The 17,470-nt window shown below is 40.3% G+C and overlaps 1 non-coding gene across 1 annotated transcript; it reads left to right on the top strand.

The window, feature by feature from the left end:
* Positions 1 to 203: 203 nt before the first annotated feature.
* On the top strand, positions 204 to 311 carry LOC112713674 (small nucleolar RNA R71). Its single transcript, XR_003158645.1, has one exon. It is a non-coding gene; the product is annotated as a small nucleolar RNA R71 (small nucleolar RNA).
* Positions 312 to 17,470: the final 17,159 nt, after the last annotated feature.

Here is a 17,470-nt window from a genome sequence, read left to right as displayed (position 1 = left end):
CCTTTCTTCTGACTAGTCCCATTGTTCACAGGATTTCTTTCAGAAGTGTACATGAATTGGTTATTTGCAACCATTTCAATCAGTTCTTGCGCTTCAGTAGGCGTCTTCTTCAGATGAAGAGATCCTCCAGAAGAGCTATCCAAGGACATCTTGGACAGTTCAGAGAGACCATCATAGAAAATACCTATGATGCTCCATTCAGAAAGCATATCAGTGGGACACTTTCTGATCAATTGTTTGTATCTTTCCCAAGCTTCATAGAGGGATTCTCCTTCCTTCTGTCTGAAGGTTTGGACTTCCACTCTAAGCTTACTCAATTTTTGAGGTGGAAAGAACTTTGCCAAGAAGGCATTGACTAGCTTTTCCCAAGAGTCCAGGCTTTCTTTAGGTTGGGAATCCAACCATGTTCTAGCTCTGTCTCTTACAGCAAAAGGGAATAGCATCAGTCTGTAGACCTCAGGGTCAACCCCATTAGTCTTGACTGTGTCACAGATTTGCAAGAACTCAGCTAAAAACTGATGAGGATCTTCCAATGGAAGTCCATGGAACTTGCAATTATGTTGCATTAGAGAAACTAATTGAGGCTTAAGCTCAAAGTTGTTTGCTCCAATGGCAGAGATAGAGATGCTTCTCCCATAGAAATCGGGAGTAGGTGCAGTAAAGTCACCCAGCACCTTCCTTGCATTGTTGGCATTGTTGTTGTTTTCGGCTGCCATTTGTTCTTCTTCCTTGAAGAGTTCGTTCAAGTGCTCTAAAGAGAGTTGTGCTTTGGCTTCTCTTAGCTTTCTCTTCAAGGTCCTTTCAGGTTCAGGATCAGCCTCAACAAGAATGCCTTTGTCTTTGCTCCTGCTCATAAGAAAGAGAAGAGAACAAGAAAGTGTGGAATCCTCTATGTCACAGTATAGAGATTCCTTTAGGTGTCAGAGGAAAAGAAGAATAGAAGACAGAAGTGGAAAATTCGAACTTAACAGAGAAAATGGAGTTCGAATTTTGCATTAAGGGATAGTGTTAGTCCATAAATAGAAGGATGTGAGAAGGAGGGAAGTTATTTTCGAAAATTAAGTGAAAAATTTAAAACATTTTTGAAAAACACTACTTAATTTTCGAAAATGAAAAGGGAAGAGAAATCAAGTGATTTTTGAAAAAGATTTTGAAATTAGAAATCAAGAGGATTTGATTGAAAACTATTTTGAAAAAGATGTGGTTAAGAAGATATGATTGATTTTAAAAAGATGTGATTGAGAAGATATGATTTGAAAAACAATTTTTTTAAAAAGATTTGATTTGAAAATTAAAAACTTGACTAACAAGAAAAGATATGATTCAAACATTAAACCTTTCTCAACAGAAAAGGTAACATACTTGAAATGTTGAATCAAATCATTAATTGATAGTAAGTATCTTTAAAAATGGAAAGAAATTGGTTTTGAAAAAGATTTGATTGAAAAATTGATTTGAAAAAGATTTGATTTTGAAAAGATTTCGAAAACTTAGAAAAAAATTGATTTGAAAACAAAATCTTCCCTTCTAGCCATCCTGGCGTTAAACGCCCAGAATGGTATCCATTCTGGCGTTTAACGCCCAAAATGCTACCCTTTTGGGCGTTAAACGCCCAACCAGGTACCCTGGCTGGCGTTTAAATGCCAGTCTGTCCTTCTTCACTGGGCGTTTTGAACGCCCAGCTTTTTCTGTGTAATTCCTCTGCTGTATGTTCTGAATCTTCAATTCTCTGTATTATTGACTTGAAAAGACACAAATTAAAAATATTTTTGGATTTTTAATAATAAGGACAAACCAAAATGCAATAAGAATCAAATAACAATGCATGCAAGACACCAAACTTAGCAGTTTGTAGACTACTGACACTAACAAAATGAAAATGCATATGAGACACACAAAACACTCAAGTCAATAGAATTTCAAAGATCAAAACAAAGAAATCATCAAGAATAACTTGAAGATCACTCAGACATATGAATGCATGCAATTGACACCAAACTTATGATGAGACCAGACTCAAACAAGAAATATTTTTGGATTTTATGATTTTGTAAAATTTTTTGTGTTTTTCGAAAATTAAGTGGAGAAAAAGTATCAAAATTCTTAATGAGAATTCCAGGAATCAGTGCAATGCTAGCCTAAGACTCCGGTCCAGGAATTAGACATGGCTTCACAGCCAGCCAAGCTCTCAAAGAAAGCTTCGGTCCAAAACACTAGACATGGCCAGAGGCCAGCCAAGCCTTAGCAGATCACTGCTCCAAAAGCAAGATTGATAAGAAACCAACAAGCTCTTGTGATGATGAGTTGAAACCTCGGTCCAATGAAATTAGACATGGCTTCTCAGCCAGCCAGATTTCAACAAATCACCATGAAACTCTAGAATTCAACTTCAAGAATTTCGAAAAAAATAAATACCTAATCTAAGCAACAAGATGAACCGTCAGTTGTCCAGCCTAAACAATCCCGGGCAATAACACCAAGAACTTGATGTTGTTGCCGGATCTTGGCACTGATGTTACCAAAAGCTTGCTCAAAACTTGAACAATCCCCGACAACGGCGCCAAAAACTTGGTGCGCGAAATTGTGAACAATACTTTTTCACAACTCTCATAATCCCCGGTAATGGCTCCAAGAACGTGGTAGCTCAATACCATGGCATTACACAACTTCGCACAACTAACCAGCAAGTGCACTGGGTCGTCCAAGTAATAAACCTTACGCGAGTAAGGGTCGATCCCACGGAGATTGTTAGTATTGAAGCAAGCTATGGTCATCTTGTAAATCTTAGTCAGGCAAACTCAAATGGATATAGTGATGAACGAAAATAACACAAAGGTAAAGATAGAGATACTTATGTAATTCATTGGTAGGAACTTCAGATAAGCGTATGAAGATGCCTTCCCTTCCGTCTCTCTGCTTTCCTACAGCCTTCATCCAATTCTTCTTACTCCTTTCCATGGCAAGCTCGTGTAGGGTTTCACTGTTGTCAGCAGCTACCTCCCATCCTCGCAGTGAAAACTAATGCTCATACACTCTGTCACAGTGCGGCTAATCACCGGTTTGGTTCCCTCCCCTACCGGAATAGAATCACTCTTTTGCGTCTGTCACTAACGCCCAGTAGGTTACAGGTTTGAAGCACGTCACAGTCATTCAATCATTGAATCCTACTCAGAATACCACAGACAAGGTTTAGACCTTCCGGATTCTCTTGAATGCCGCCATCAGATCCTGCCTATACCACGAAGACTCTGATCTCACGGAATGGTTGGCTCGTTTGTCAGGCGATCAACCATGCATCGTGCAATCAGGAATCCAAGAGATATTCACCAAGCCTCAAATGCTTGTAGAACAAGAGTGGTTGTCAGTCACTTTGTTCATGCGTGAGAATGGTGATGGGTGTCAATCATCACCTTCATCAAGTTGAAGAACAAGTGATATCTTGGAACAAGAACAAGCGGAATTGAATGGAAGAACAATAGTAATTGCATTAATACTCGAGGTACAGCAGAGCTCCACACCTTAATCTATGGTGTGTAGAAGCTCCACCGTTGAAAATACATAAGCATAAGGTCTAGGCATGGCCGAATGGCCAGCCTCCCAATGATCTAAGATAGCATCAAAATGAAGATAGCTACCAAAAGTCTTTTTTTTTAATACAATAGCAAAAGGTCCTACTTATAAGAACTAGTAGCCTAAGGTGTACAGAAATGAGTAAATGACATAAAAATCCTCTTCAGGGCCCACTTGGTGTGTGCTTGGGCTGAGCAATGAAGCAAATTTCGTGTAGAGACTCTTCTTGGAGTTAAACGCCAGCTTTGGTGCCAGTTTGGGCGTTTAACTCCCATTTGGGTGCCAGTTCCAGCGTTTAACGCTGGGATTTCTTGAGGTGACTTTGAACGCCGGTTTGGGCCATCAAACCTTGGGCAAAGTATGGACTATCATATATTTCTGGAAAGCCCAGGATGTCTACTTTCCAACGCCGTTGAGAGCGCGCCAATTGGGCTTCTGTAGCTCCAGAAAATCCACTTCGAGTGCAGGGAGGTCAGAATCCAACAGCATCTGCAGTCCTTTTTGGTCTCTGAATCAGATTTTTGCTCAGGTCCCTCAATTTCAGCCAGAAAATACCTGAAATCACAGAAAAACACACAAACTCATAGTGAAGTCCAGAAAAGTGAATTTTAACTAAAAACTAATAAAAATATACTAAAAACTAACTATATCATACTAAAAACATACTAAAAACAATGCCAAAAAGTATACAAATTATCCGCTCATCACTTGTACAATTCTTGAGGAATCACCTCATGTACTTCCACCTCACTTCCAATCATGATACAATGGATCATGATGGCTCTGTCAACAGTCACTTCTGACCGATTGCTAGTAGGAATGATGGATCTTTGGATGAATTCCAACCATCCTCTAGCTATGGGCTTAAGGTCAGCCCTTCTTAATTGAATAGGCTTGCTTTGGAAATCCTTTTTCCACTGTACTCTTTCCACATAGATATTTGAGAGCACTTGATCCAATCTCTGATCAAAATTGACCCTCATAGTGTAAGGATGAGGATCTCCTTGCATTAGAGGTAAGTTGAATGCCAACCTCACACTTTCCGGGGTGAAATCTAAGATTTTTCCTCGAACCATGGTGCTCCAATTCCTTGGATTTGGGTTCACACTAGTGTCATGGTTTTTAGTAACGCATGCATTAGCATAGAACTCTTGCACCATGAGAATCCCAACATCCTGAATGGGATTGGTTAGGACTTCCCAACCTCTTTTCCAGATCTCTCTTTGGATTTTCGGATACTCATTCTTCATGAGCTTGAAAGGGACCTCAGGGATCACTTTCTTCTCAGCCACTACTTCATAGAAGTGGTCTTGATGGGCTTTGGTGATGAATCTCTCCATCTTCCAAGATTCAGAGGGAGTGGCTACTGCCTTTCCTTTCCTCTTTCTAAAGGAGTCTCCAACCTTGGGTGCCATGAATGGTAATTGAAAGAAAAAAGCTATGCTTTTCCAATACCAAACTTAAAACTTTGCTCGTCCTCGAGCAAAATTAAAGGAAAGAGAAGAAAGGAGTAGAAGAAGAAGAAAATAGAAGGATATAGAGGGAGAGAGAGGGCTCGGCCTTGTGGGGTAGTGAGTGTATGAGAGGTGTGTATATGAAGGATTATAGAGAGGGGTATTTATAGGATGGGGTGGGTTAGGTTTTGGCCATAGGGTGGGTTTTGGGTGAAAAATTAGATTTTGAAGTGGGTGGAGGTAGGTGGGAGTTGTGATGGATGTAGGGAAGTGGGATGGATGTGATTGGGCTAGGTTTTTAGGGAAGTGTGTGTGGGAAAGTGTGAAAGTAGGCGGGGTAGGTAGGGTAGGTGAAGATGTTATGTGACCCACAGGTCCTAAGAGGCTATGGAATCCAGATTCCCTACTTCTCTGCACTTGCGTTTGAATGCCCAGGGGTTGCTCCCTGGCTGGCGTTCAATGCCAGCAATGCTGCCCATGAGGGGCGTTGAACGCCCAGCAGGGATACCCTGGCTGGCGTTCAACATTAACACTCTATCCGTAGTGTTCTATTTTCACTATTGTGAAATCTGTCTCTGTTCTGACTAATGCACATGATCATGACCCTAAAAGAAAAACAAAACAAAATAAAAGGAAATAAATAATTAATTAAGGTTGGATTGCCTCCCAACAAGTACTCTTTTAACGTCATTATCTTGACGGTTAGCTCCTTACGGAGGTGAGTATGAGCTCAGATTTTTGCCCCTTGCAGTGAATCTTCTTCTTATCCTCTCATGAATGAGCTCTACATGCTCTAAAGACAGGACACGACTCACTGTGTGAGGTAAGACTGGCTTCTTAGTGAAGACGACACTCATGCCAGGTGAGAGGCCTTCAGTTGGAACTTTCTTGTCCCTCCAGCCTTTAGGTACTTTCTTCTTAGTACCTTTGTACTTATAGCTTGTTGATGGTTGTCCAACACCAAACTTAGAATTGATGTCTGGGGGTTCTGTAATGCTCTGCACAGAAAGAGGGGGTTGGAACACTAGGTGTTACACAGTTATCTCTCTTTTGTCATATGGAGAATTAGGATGAGGCATCTTAAATAAGATGTGATCCTCTTCTAGCTGGAAAACCATTTTTCCCTTAGCCACATCAATGATAGTATTTGCAGTAGCTAGGAAAGGTCTTCCAATGATGACAGAGTCATCCTCATCCTCTCCTATGTCTAAGACTATGAAGTTTGCAGGGATGTAGTGGTTTTCAACTTTCACCAAGACATCCTCTACTAAGCCATATGGCTTCTTCATTGTCTTATTTGCCATCTCTAGTGAGATGTTTACAGCTTGTACCTCAAGGATGCCCAGCTTCTCCATTACAAAGAGTGGCATGAGGTTAATACTTGACCCTAGGTCACACAGAGCCTTATCAAAGGTCATAGTGTCTATGGTGCAAGGTATCAAAAAGTGTCCAGGATTTGGAAGCTTTTGAGGTAGCTATTGTTGAACCAAAGCATGAAGTTCTTTGGTAAGCAGTGGAGGTTCTTCCACCAGAGACTTTGTACCAAATAGTTTGGCATTCAGCCTCATAAGAGCTCCTAGGTATCGAGCAAATTGCTCTTCCCTAGTGTCTTCATCCTCATCCGAGGATGAGTAGTCATCAGAACTTATTCACTGCAGAAGTTCATTCAAAGGAACCTCAAGGGACTTTATGGTTTCCTTTGGTTCTAGGATAGAAGGTTCTTGAGTGGGACTTAAACACTCAGAAGGCGTGCCTTCATTGGCATTTAACGCCAGCTTTGTGAGCTCTTGGGCATTAAACGTCCATGCTGTGCACCCTTACTAGCGTTAAACGCCAGTCCCTCTGTGATAAACCACTATTTTATGGTTTATATTGTATTTAATTGAGTAGTTTTATCAAGCTTTTCACCTACTTATTCATAAGATTTGCATGATTTCACAATTCTCCTCATATTTAAGTTCTATGATTGAAAACATGCTTCCTCGGTTATCAATTTTAAAGGGGTTTGTTACTTGTGACAACCAAAACGTTTGCACGAAGAGATTTCTGTTGGTTTAGAATCTATATCTACAACGCGACTATTTTTATAAAATTCTTAGACCACGCAAAAATCCTAACGTCAAAATGGCACCGTTGCCGGGGAATTGCAAACGTGTGCCTTATTATTGGTTATTGTAAATATTTTTTTTCACAATACTTTCTTTTTGTTAGTTTCTATTTTTATTTTCTCTCACTACTATGAACTCTCACCCCTTTGGCTATGAGTCTGGTTATAACTATGTTGCAGGAAGAGGAAGCTATAACAAGAATATGCATCAAGGTCAAAGCAATCAAAGATGGACAGAGCCAAGAGGATCTGATCAACCCTTTAGGCAACAACACCCTCCAAGATATCATGGACGAAGACCATTCTGCAATGCATACCAAAATGATAGATATCCTCAACATGACTTTGGACCACCATACTCATAAGCCTCTTTCCACCAAACACCTCCATATGACCCTAATCCTTATCCACCACACCAACCACCCTACGAGCCATACTTAGAACCACCACCTTAATATTCACCATCTCCATATCCTTATCAAGATAAACCACCTTCCTACCATGAACCCTTTCTCCCAACAAATGAACCCTCCTATCCACCCCAAACCTCCATGGAGAAAGCATTTACCGATCTAAACTCTACTATACAAGCTCTCGCTACCCGAGTCAGACCATCAAATACCTTCAACAATCAACCCTCAAGCTCTAGTGCACTTCCTTTTCAACCATATAATGATCCACCCATTCCATCACCACCCATCCCATCACCACCATCCATGGAAGAGCACCCGCATCCATCAATCCAAGAGCAAGATGATCCCAGTTATGCTATTGAAATGGAACAAGAGTCAAGGGATCGTCTCAAGGAAACAGTAGATCAATTTCATGCAACCCTTCATCAATTGGAGCAAGCAATAAATCAATTACCTTCTAGACATTCGGACACTCAAGGAACCCCCATGGCTTCATGTGGAAAATCTAATGAAGAACGTAGCATGAAGGAGACACTAGAAACTCCAGTGGACAGTAAGGAGCATGACTTTGTATTGGAACAAGTGGAGGAAGCCATAATTGTTGAAGAGGAAGAAGCGGTTGAAGACTCAGGAGATGCAGAACCTCCATGGGAAATTCAAGTCATAAAGCCTCCTTCCAAGGTATTTGAAATTGATGTTGAAGAGGGAGTACAACCTCCAAGGCATGTCATAATAGAAGACTTGGAAGAGGTTAATCAAGAGATGGAGATTCAAGAAGAGGCACAACCTCCCATGCCCTTGGTGCGCAATAAAGAAGATATTAAATTGGAAGAAAGCTACCAAGAGGAAGAGGTTGAAATTGAAGAAGCTTGCAAAGAGGTGGAAGTTGTCAGAGGAGAGCACAAGGGAGTAGAGCTTCCACGTTCATTCCAAACACCTCCCCCTAAGTTGCCATCATCCTTCACAACATTCAAGTGGGTAAAATTCATATCCCTTAGCTTTCTAATTCCACTTGAATATGGACTATTGGAGACGGATGGTCAACTTAGAGCTCCTTGTGACATTAAGAGTAAGCGGAAGATGGCCAGTGGTAAGAATTTTCCTGCAAGGTTCATTATGGTTGGAAGCTTTAAGTTTAAACACAAAGGTTGGTGTAAAGCTCAACTGAATGGGTCTAGGAAGCTGTTTGGTCACTGCAGTGAGAATTCAGATCACCTTTCACCCGGCTGGAAAAATGCAGATCGAGACAAAAATGGGTGTAAAAGTAAGGTTTGGGATCCTGGAATCTGTTCTGACATTTGTCACCCCAGGAGCCTAAGAATCTGTTTGAAGCTTCTTAAGGGCTTTACATTCTTAGTTTGGGACCCCGGAGGCTACTGGAAGTACAAACACTGGTGGGGATTCCTGGATCAGTACAAGCATAAACCACCATAACAGGGTGCTCACCAAAGGTCCACCTTACGCACTTTAACTAAAAGTGCTAGGTGGGAGACAACCCACCATGGTATGATCGTTCTTTTTCAATTTTATTTCGTGTTGTTTATTTTATCTATTTTATTTTATTTTCATTGAACCTGGAAGTTTTCATAGCATCTACATTAACACTGCATACTACATATTGCATAATTGCATAATAATAATAATAAAAAAGAAGAAAGGGAAACCACGCACGCGACGCGGCAGCATCGCTGACGCGTCCGCATCACTAGTGCGTTGGAAAGAAAAGAATTGAACAGAAAGTCACGCGAGAGCATGGCTGAAGGCGCGCCATTAGCATAATTTGACCCCACACGACCACATTGCTTACGCGACCGCATCATGTGGAACTTTGGCCTCCCACGCGACCGCGTCACCCACGCGGCCGCGTGCCATGGAAATCGATATTAAAAAGGTGCATGGCCGAAAGTTGTGCTGGAATTGGGCTGGACTCGTGCTAGAAGCCCAAGCCCTCCCACGTGAACGCGTGCCCCACGCAGCCGCGTCGTCTTTCAAAAATGGCCATCCACGCGATCGCGTCACCCACGCGACTGCGTCACCCAGATTTTTGGCAAAATGCAATTCCAACAGAGAGTTGTGCGAATGCGAGGCTGTACTCACGCCACTAGCACAAATCAAGTGACACGATCGCGTAACCCACGCGTCCGCTTCGCCTGACCTTATTGCGCACCACGTGGCTGCGTCACCCACGCGTCCGCGTCGCCAGCGTCGCACACCTTAACCTAATATGCCAAAATATTTTATCTTTTCTTACCCAATACTAATTTTTCCTCCCTCCTTTCTTACTTACTTCTTCTTCCCTTCTTTCCCTTCTCATTTCTCTTATCTTTCATTTTGTTTTACTTAATTTCATACTTTCATTCATTGCATTATTTTCATTGGTGTTGGAATTTTATTTGGGTCATTATTTTTTCTATATTTTTGTGGATTATTTGACAATTATATATTACTTTTTAAAGGGTTGCTTGCATGTTCAATTTAATACTTTCAAATAGCTTATTTACCATGCATACCATGTGTTTGTGAAAACGCCCGTATGGCATTGTGCACTATTTTTAATATTTCTTTTAATCTACTACTATAAATGCTTGCTTTTCACAAAACCTGTTTTATATTATATTAATTAAATATAATTGTTATTACAAATATGTTAGTTTGAAAGACTTGGTAATCTCACTTGGACATTGAATGCTTGATCTATTGGTGCACGAAATCACAATCACACTTTTGCAATTCCGCACAACTAACCAGCAAGTGCACTGGGTCATCCAAGTAATACCTTACGTGAGTAAGGGTCGATCCCACGGAGATTGTCGGCTTGAAGCAAGCTATGGTTATCTTGTAACTCTTAGTCAGGATATCAATAATTCTCAGATTTAATTGTAAAAAGTAAAAGAACATGAACTAAATACTTGTTTTGCAGTAATGGAGAACAGGTTGAGGTTTTGGAGACGCTATATCTTCTGAATCTCTACTTTCCTACTGTCTTCTCCTTCATGCACGCAAGGCTCCTTCCCTGGCAAGCTGTATGTTGGGTTTCACTGTTGTCAATGGCTACCTCCCATCCTCTCAGTGAAAATGTTCAACGTACGCTGTCACCGCACGGCTAATCATCTGTCGGTTCTCGATCATGTCGGAATAGAATCCAGTGATTCTTTTGCGTCTGTCACTAACGCCCAACACTCGCGAGTTTGAAGCTCGTCACAGTCATTCAATCCTCGAATCCTACTCGGAATACCACAGACAAGGTTTAGACTTTCCGGATTCTCAAGAATGGCCGCCAATAGGTTCTAGCTTATACCACGAAGATTCTGCTTAAGGAATCCAAGAGATACACACTCAAACGAAGGTAGAACGGAGGTGGTTGTCAGACACATGTCCATAGGTGAGAATGGTGATTAGTGTCACGGACCATCACATTCATCAGGTTGAAGAACAAGTGGTATCTTAGAATAGAAGCAAGCGTGATTGAATGAAAAACAATAGTAATTGCATTAATCCATCAAAACACATCAGAGCTCCTCACCCCCAACCATGGGGTTTAGAGACTCATGCCGTAGAAGATACAATATGAAATGTGTAATGTGTCATGAGATGAAGATACAATAACAAAAAGTCCTATTTATAGTGAACTAGTGACCTAGGGTTTACAAGAATGAGTAAATGTCTTAAAAATCCACTTTCGGGGTCCACTTGGTGTGTGCTTGGGCTGAGCATTGAAGCTTTCATGTGTAGAGACTTTTTCTGGAGTTAAACGTTAGCTTTTGTGCCAGTTTGGGCGTTTAACTCCAACTTTTGTGCCAGTTCCGGCGTTAAACGTCGGGAATTCTGAAGCTGATTTGGAACGCCAGTTTGGGCCATCAATTCTTGAGCAAAGTATGGACTATTATATATTTCTGAAAATCCCAGAATGTCTACTTTCCAACGCAATTGAGAGCGCGCCAATTGGGCTTCTGTAGCTCTAGAAAATCCACTTTGAGGGTAGGGAGGTCAAAATCTAACAGCATCTGCAGTCCTTTTTCAGTCTCTGAATCAGATTTTTGCTCAGGTCCCTCAATTTCAGCTAGAAAATACCTGAAATCACAGAAAAATACATAAACTCTTAGTAAAGTCCAAAAAAGTGAATTTTAATTAAAAACTAAAAGAATATATAATAAAAACTAACTAAAATATACTAAAAACATACTAAAAACAGTGCCAAAAAGCGTATAAATTATCCGCTCATCACAACACCAAACTTAAATTGTTGCTTGTCCACAAGCAACTGAAAATCAAATAGGATAAAAAGAAGAGAACATACTATAGACTCCAAAATATCAATGAAACTTAGCTCCAATTAGATGAGCGGGACTAGTAGCTTTTTGCTTCTGAACATTTTTGGCATCTCACTTTATCCTTTGAAGTTTAGAATGATTGGCATCTATAGGAACTCAGAATTCAAATAGTGTTATTGATTCTCCTAGTTAAGTATGGTCATTCTTGAACACAGCTACTTTATGAGTCTTGGCCGTGGCCCAAAGCACTCTGTTTTCCAGTATTATCACCGGATACATACATGCTACAGACACATAACTGGGTAAACCTTTTCAGATTGTGACTCAGCTTTGCTAGAGTCCCCAATTAGAGGTGTCCAGGGTTCTTAAGCACACTTTTTTTGCTTTGGATGATGACTTTAACCGCTCAGTCTCAAGCTTTTTACTTGACACCTTCACGCCACAAGCACATGGTTAGGGACAGCTTGGTTTAGCCGCTTAGGCCAGGATTTAATTCCTTTAGGCCCTCCTATCCACTGATGCTCAAAGCCTTGGATCCTTTTTAGTATCCTTGCCTTTTGGTTTTAAGGGCTATTGGCTTTTTTTGCTTGCTCTTTTTTTTGTATTCACTGCTTTTTCTTGCTTCAAGAATCAATTTGATGATTTTTCAGATCCTCAATAACATTTCTCCTTTTCCATCGTTCTTTCAAGAGCCAACAAATTTAACATTCTTTAAACAACAAATTCAAAAGACATATGCACTGTTCAAGCATTCATTCAGAAAACAAAAAGTATTGTCACCACATCAAACTAATTCAACTAGTTTCAAAGATGAATTCGAAATTCTGTACTTCTTGTTCTTTTGTGATTAAAGCATTTTTTCATTTAAGAGAGGTGATGGATTCATAGGACATTCATAGCTTTAAGACATGAACTTTAAATTTTATTAATCATGGAATAAGAACAAGACTCAAAAATAAATATAAGATAAGACCAATAGTAATAGAAAACAGAAATTTAAATGACTCTAAAATAGATTCCTAATGATAAAGGTTATCACAGAGTTAGGACTCAACAACCTTGATTTTGAGAAGTGGATGCTCCCTTAACTTGTGGGGTGTTTGACCCTTCAAGGGAGAGCTTCTAGCGCTTCAGCTCCTGTAGCTCACGCCCCTGCTTCTCTTGTTCCTTCAGCAATTTGCAGAGCATGCAATTTTGATTCTGCTGTTCTTCCTTAACTTGTTCCATAGCTTCTTGCAGCTTGGCAACAGATGCTTCTAGGTGGGCCCAGTAGTCAATTTCAGAAAGTTCAGGGAGGAATTCCTGCGCCGTCCTTTTGATAGAGTTATCTTGCATTTGTCCTTCCATTGACTTCTTGGTGATTGGATGTTCAATTGGGATGAATTCATCTACTCCCATCCTCACCCCAGCATCTTTATATAGCAAAGAGATTAAGCTTGGGTAAGCCAGTTTGGCTTTAGTGGAGTTCTTATTTGTAATTGTGTAAATCTCACAAGAAATCAGATGATGAATCTCCACTTCTTTTCCCAGCATAATGCAATGAATCATCACTGCTCTCTTGACAGTGACCTCAGAACGGTTACTAGTGGGCAATATAGAACGCCTAATGAAGTCTAGCCAACCTCTTGCAACTGGTTTGAGATCTCCCCTCTTGAGTTGGTTTGGGACACCTTTTGAATTGGTTATCCACTTAGTTCTAAGGAGGCATATGTCCTCTAGAACTTGATCCAACTCCTTATCTGCTCTCACCATTCTCCTATTAAAGGATTCAGGATCATCTTGTAGTTGAGGCAGTTTGAAGACCTCTCTTATTTTGTCCAGATGGAAGTAAATAGTTCTCCCTCTGACCATGGTTCTGTAGGTATGGAAAGCAGTTCCAGTCATTCTCTGCTTATCTGTCAGCCACAGATTTGAGTAGAATTTTTGAACCATGTTTCTTCCAACCTTTGTCTCAGGATTGGCTAGAATTTCCCATCCTCTATTTTGAATTTGCTCTTGGACCTCCGGATATTCGTCTTCTTTTAGATCGAATTTAACTTCCGGGATCACTGACCTTAGACCCATTATTTTGTGGTAATGGTCTGCATGTTCTTTGGTTAAGAACCTCTCTTGACTCCAAAGATTCTTTGGAGTATTCTCTTTCTTGCCTCTTGAATTGGTTTGTTTTCCTTTGGGAGCCATGGTCTTGATGAGCCTTAGCTTAGTGATCAGGGAAAAGCACACCAAAACTTAGAGGTTTTCTTGCCCTCAAGCAAAAGAAAGGAAAGGGGAGAGAGAGGAGGAGAAGCAAATTCAAATGGTGAGGAGAGGGGGATGGCCGAATGTGTATTTATAAGGGAGGGGGAGGGATTTCAAAAGTTTTGAAAGATATTTGAGAAGATATGGAAAGAATTTGAGAAAATACTTGAGTTTTTGAAGAAGATTTGGAAAGGATTTGAAAGAGATTTGAGAAATAATTTAGAAAATTCTTGGATTTTTGAAATTTGAGGGTGAATAATGAAAATTTGTAACATGTTTATGTAGAAAATTATGGGTCAAAACATGAAAGTGTGAAAAAAATTGAAGTGGAAAGCAAAATCTCCTTCCCCTGCCTTTCTGGCGTTAAATGCTCAGAATGGTATCCATTCTGGCGTTTAACGCCCAATTATTGGCCATTATGGGCGATTAATGCCCAGCCAGGCACACCGGCTGGCGTTAAATGCTAGAAACCCCTTTATCACTGGGAGTTTTGCTGAATGCCCAGGATGCTGCAATTCTGGCGTTTAGCGCCCAAAATGGTGCCTTTACTGGCGTTAAACACCTAGAATATCCATTCTGGCGTTTAACGCCCAGAGTGCCCTTTACTGGCATTTTCTTGCTAGCAAGCTCCTTTTCTCTGCTTTTTTCACTAAATCCTTCTGTACTCTGTGAATTCCTTCAATTTCGATGATCAACCTTGAAGAATATATATCAAACTTTTATTAAGTAAAACAAATAACCTGCTAATGACTGGGTTGCCTCCCAGCAAGCGCTTCTTTATTGTCTTTAGCTGGACCTTTACTGAGACTCATTCAAGCCTCAGTTTTGAGCATTCCTGCTCAAAATTGCTTACAAGATAATGTTTGATCCTCTGTCCATTAATAATGAACTTTTTGTCAGAATCAATATCCTGAAGTTCAACATATCTATATGGTGACACTCCTGTAATCAAATACGAGCCCCTCCACCGGGATTTCAGTTTTCCTGGGAATAGTCTGAGCCTAGAGTTGAAGAGCAGAACTTTTTGTCCTGACTCAAAGACTCTGGATGACAACTTCTTGTCATGCCACTTTTTTGCCTTTTTCTTATAAATTTTTGCATTTTCAAAGGCACTGAGTTTGAATTCCTCTAGCTCATTTAGCTGGAGCAATCTTTTTTCACCAGTTAACTTAGCATCCAGGTTTAGGAATCTGGTTGCCCAGTAGGCTTTATGTTCCAGTTCCACGGGCAGATGACAGGCCTTACCATACACAAGTTGGTATGGAGAGGTTTCTATAGGAGTCTTGAATGCTGTTCTATATGCCCACAGAGCATCATCCAAGCTCTTTGCCCAATCTTGTCTACAAGCAATTACAGTCCATTCCAGGATTCTTTTTAGCTCTCTATTAGATACTTCAGCTTGCCCATTTGTCTGTGGATGATACGGAGTTGCTACTTTGTGGCTAATTCCATATCGGACCATAGCAGATTACAACTGTTTATTGCAGAAATGAGTGCCCCCATCACTGATTAGTACTCTGGGAACACCAAACCTGCTGAAGATGTATTTCTAGAGGAACTTCACCACGGTCTTAGTATCATTATTGGGTGTGGCAATTGCTTCTATCCATTTAGATACATAGTCTACTGCCACCAGAATATAAGTGTTTGAGTATGATGGTGGGAAGGGACCCATGAAGTCAATACCCCATACATCAAAAAATTCAATCTCTAAGATCCCTTGTTGAGGCATGGCATAACCATGAGGCAAGTTATCAGCTCTTTGGCAACTGCACAGTTACGCACAAACTCTCGGGCATCCCTATAGAGAGTAGGCTAGTAGAAGCCACATTGGAGGACCTTAGTGGCTGTTTGCTCACTTTCGAAATGTCCCCCATACTGTGATCCATGGCAATGCCATAGGATCCTTTGTGCTTCCTCTCTAGGTACACATCTGTGGATCATTCCGTCTGCACATCTCTTAAAGAGATATGGCTCATCCCATAGGTAGTACTTGGCATCTGAAATTAATTTTTTTCTTTACACCCTGCTGTACTCTTGGGGTATGAACCTCACAGCTTTATAGTTTGCAATGTCTACAAACCATGGTGCTTCCTGAATGGCAAAGAGTTGCTCATCTGGAAAGGTCTCAGAGATATCAGTAGAGGGGAGGGACACTGATAAACCCCATTTGTAGGGTTTATCTTGTATTGATTTTAGGGGATTTTATAACCTTTTACCCACATTTACCCATTGAAATAGCATGGTTTTATAACTTCTCCTTTAAGTGTGCTTAAAAGTGAAAACATGCTTTTTAGGACTTAAAATAGCTAAATCTAATTCTCCTTGATTCCATTAGATGCCTTGATATGTTTGTTAAGTGATTTAAGGTTTAGGAGGCAAAGATTGGATGAAGGGAATGAAGAAAGAAAGCATGAAAAGTTGGAGAACTCATGAAGAAATGAAAGAACCGGAAAGCTATCAAGCCAACCTCTTTGCACTTAAACGACCATAACTTGAGCTACAGAGGTCCAAATGATGCGGTTCTAGTTGGGTTGGAAAGCTAACATCCGGGGCTTCGAAACAATATAAGATTTGCCATAGTTGCTATAGGTATGGTGGCGCGCACGCGCCGTTGCTGCCACCTGGTTCACTTAAAGCAAAACGTGGCCAGCGAATTCTAAAGCCTTGTGGGCCCAATCCAACTCATTTCTGATGCTATTTAACCCAAGGAATGAAGAGGGAAACACATGTTAGTTATTATTAGTTTAGTTTTAGTTTTAGAAGTAGTTTCTAGAGAGAGAAGCTCTCACTTCTCTCTAGGATTAGGATTAGGATTAGATTTAGTTCTTAGATCTAGATTTTAATACATCTTCTTCTACTTCTATCTTCTCAATTCCTTGTTGTTACATTCATTCTCCTTCCATTCTTTTGTTGTAATTTCCTTTATGTTGTTCTTGTGTTTTGTTGTAGATCTACTTTTGTTTCTTCTACTCTCTTTCAATTCAATCAAGGTAATTCATAATAAATGTGTTTCTTTTGATTGTTGTTGTTAATTCATTTCAATTATTGTTGTTAGATTCTATTCTTGTTATCAATTTACTATGCTTTCCTTCTATGCCTTCCAAGTGTTTGATGAAATTCTTGGTTGGATTTTAGAGTAGAGTTTTATGTTCTTGGCTTGGAAAGGTAACTTAGGAACTCTTGAGTTACTAATGTCCAAGTAATTGATGATTGGGATCCATTGACTCTAGTTCTCACTAATTGAATTAGTGGAGAGTTAGGACTTATGGACTAGGATTGATATAGCTCATTTGACTTTCCTTTACTACTAGTTAGAGGATGATTTAATGAGATTAATCCTTGCCAATTCTCATATTGTGGCTAGTGATTAGGATAGAGATTCTTGACCACCAACCCTTGCCAAGACCTTTTTAG

This window comes from Arachis hypogaea, chromosome 9, assembly GCF_003086295.3.
Source record: "Arachis hypogaea cultivar Tifrunner chromosome 9, arahy.Tifrunner.gnm2.J5K5, whole genome shotgun sequence".
NCBI lineage: Eukaryota > Viridiplantae > Streptophyta > Magnoliopsida > Fabales > Fabaceae > Arachis > Arachis hypogaea.
Note: the sequence above shows the minus strand (reverse complement) of the source record. Positions and strands in the feature narration are given on the sequence as shown.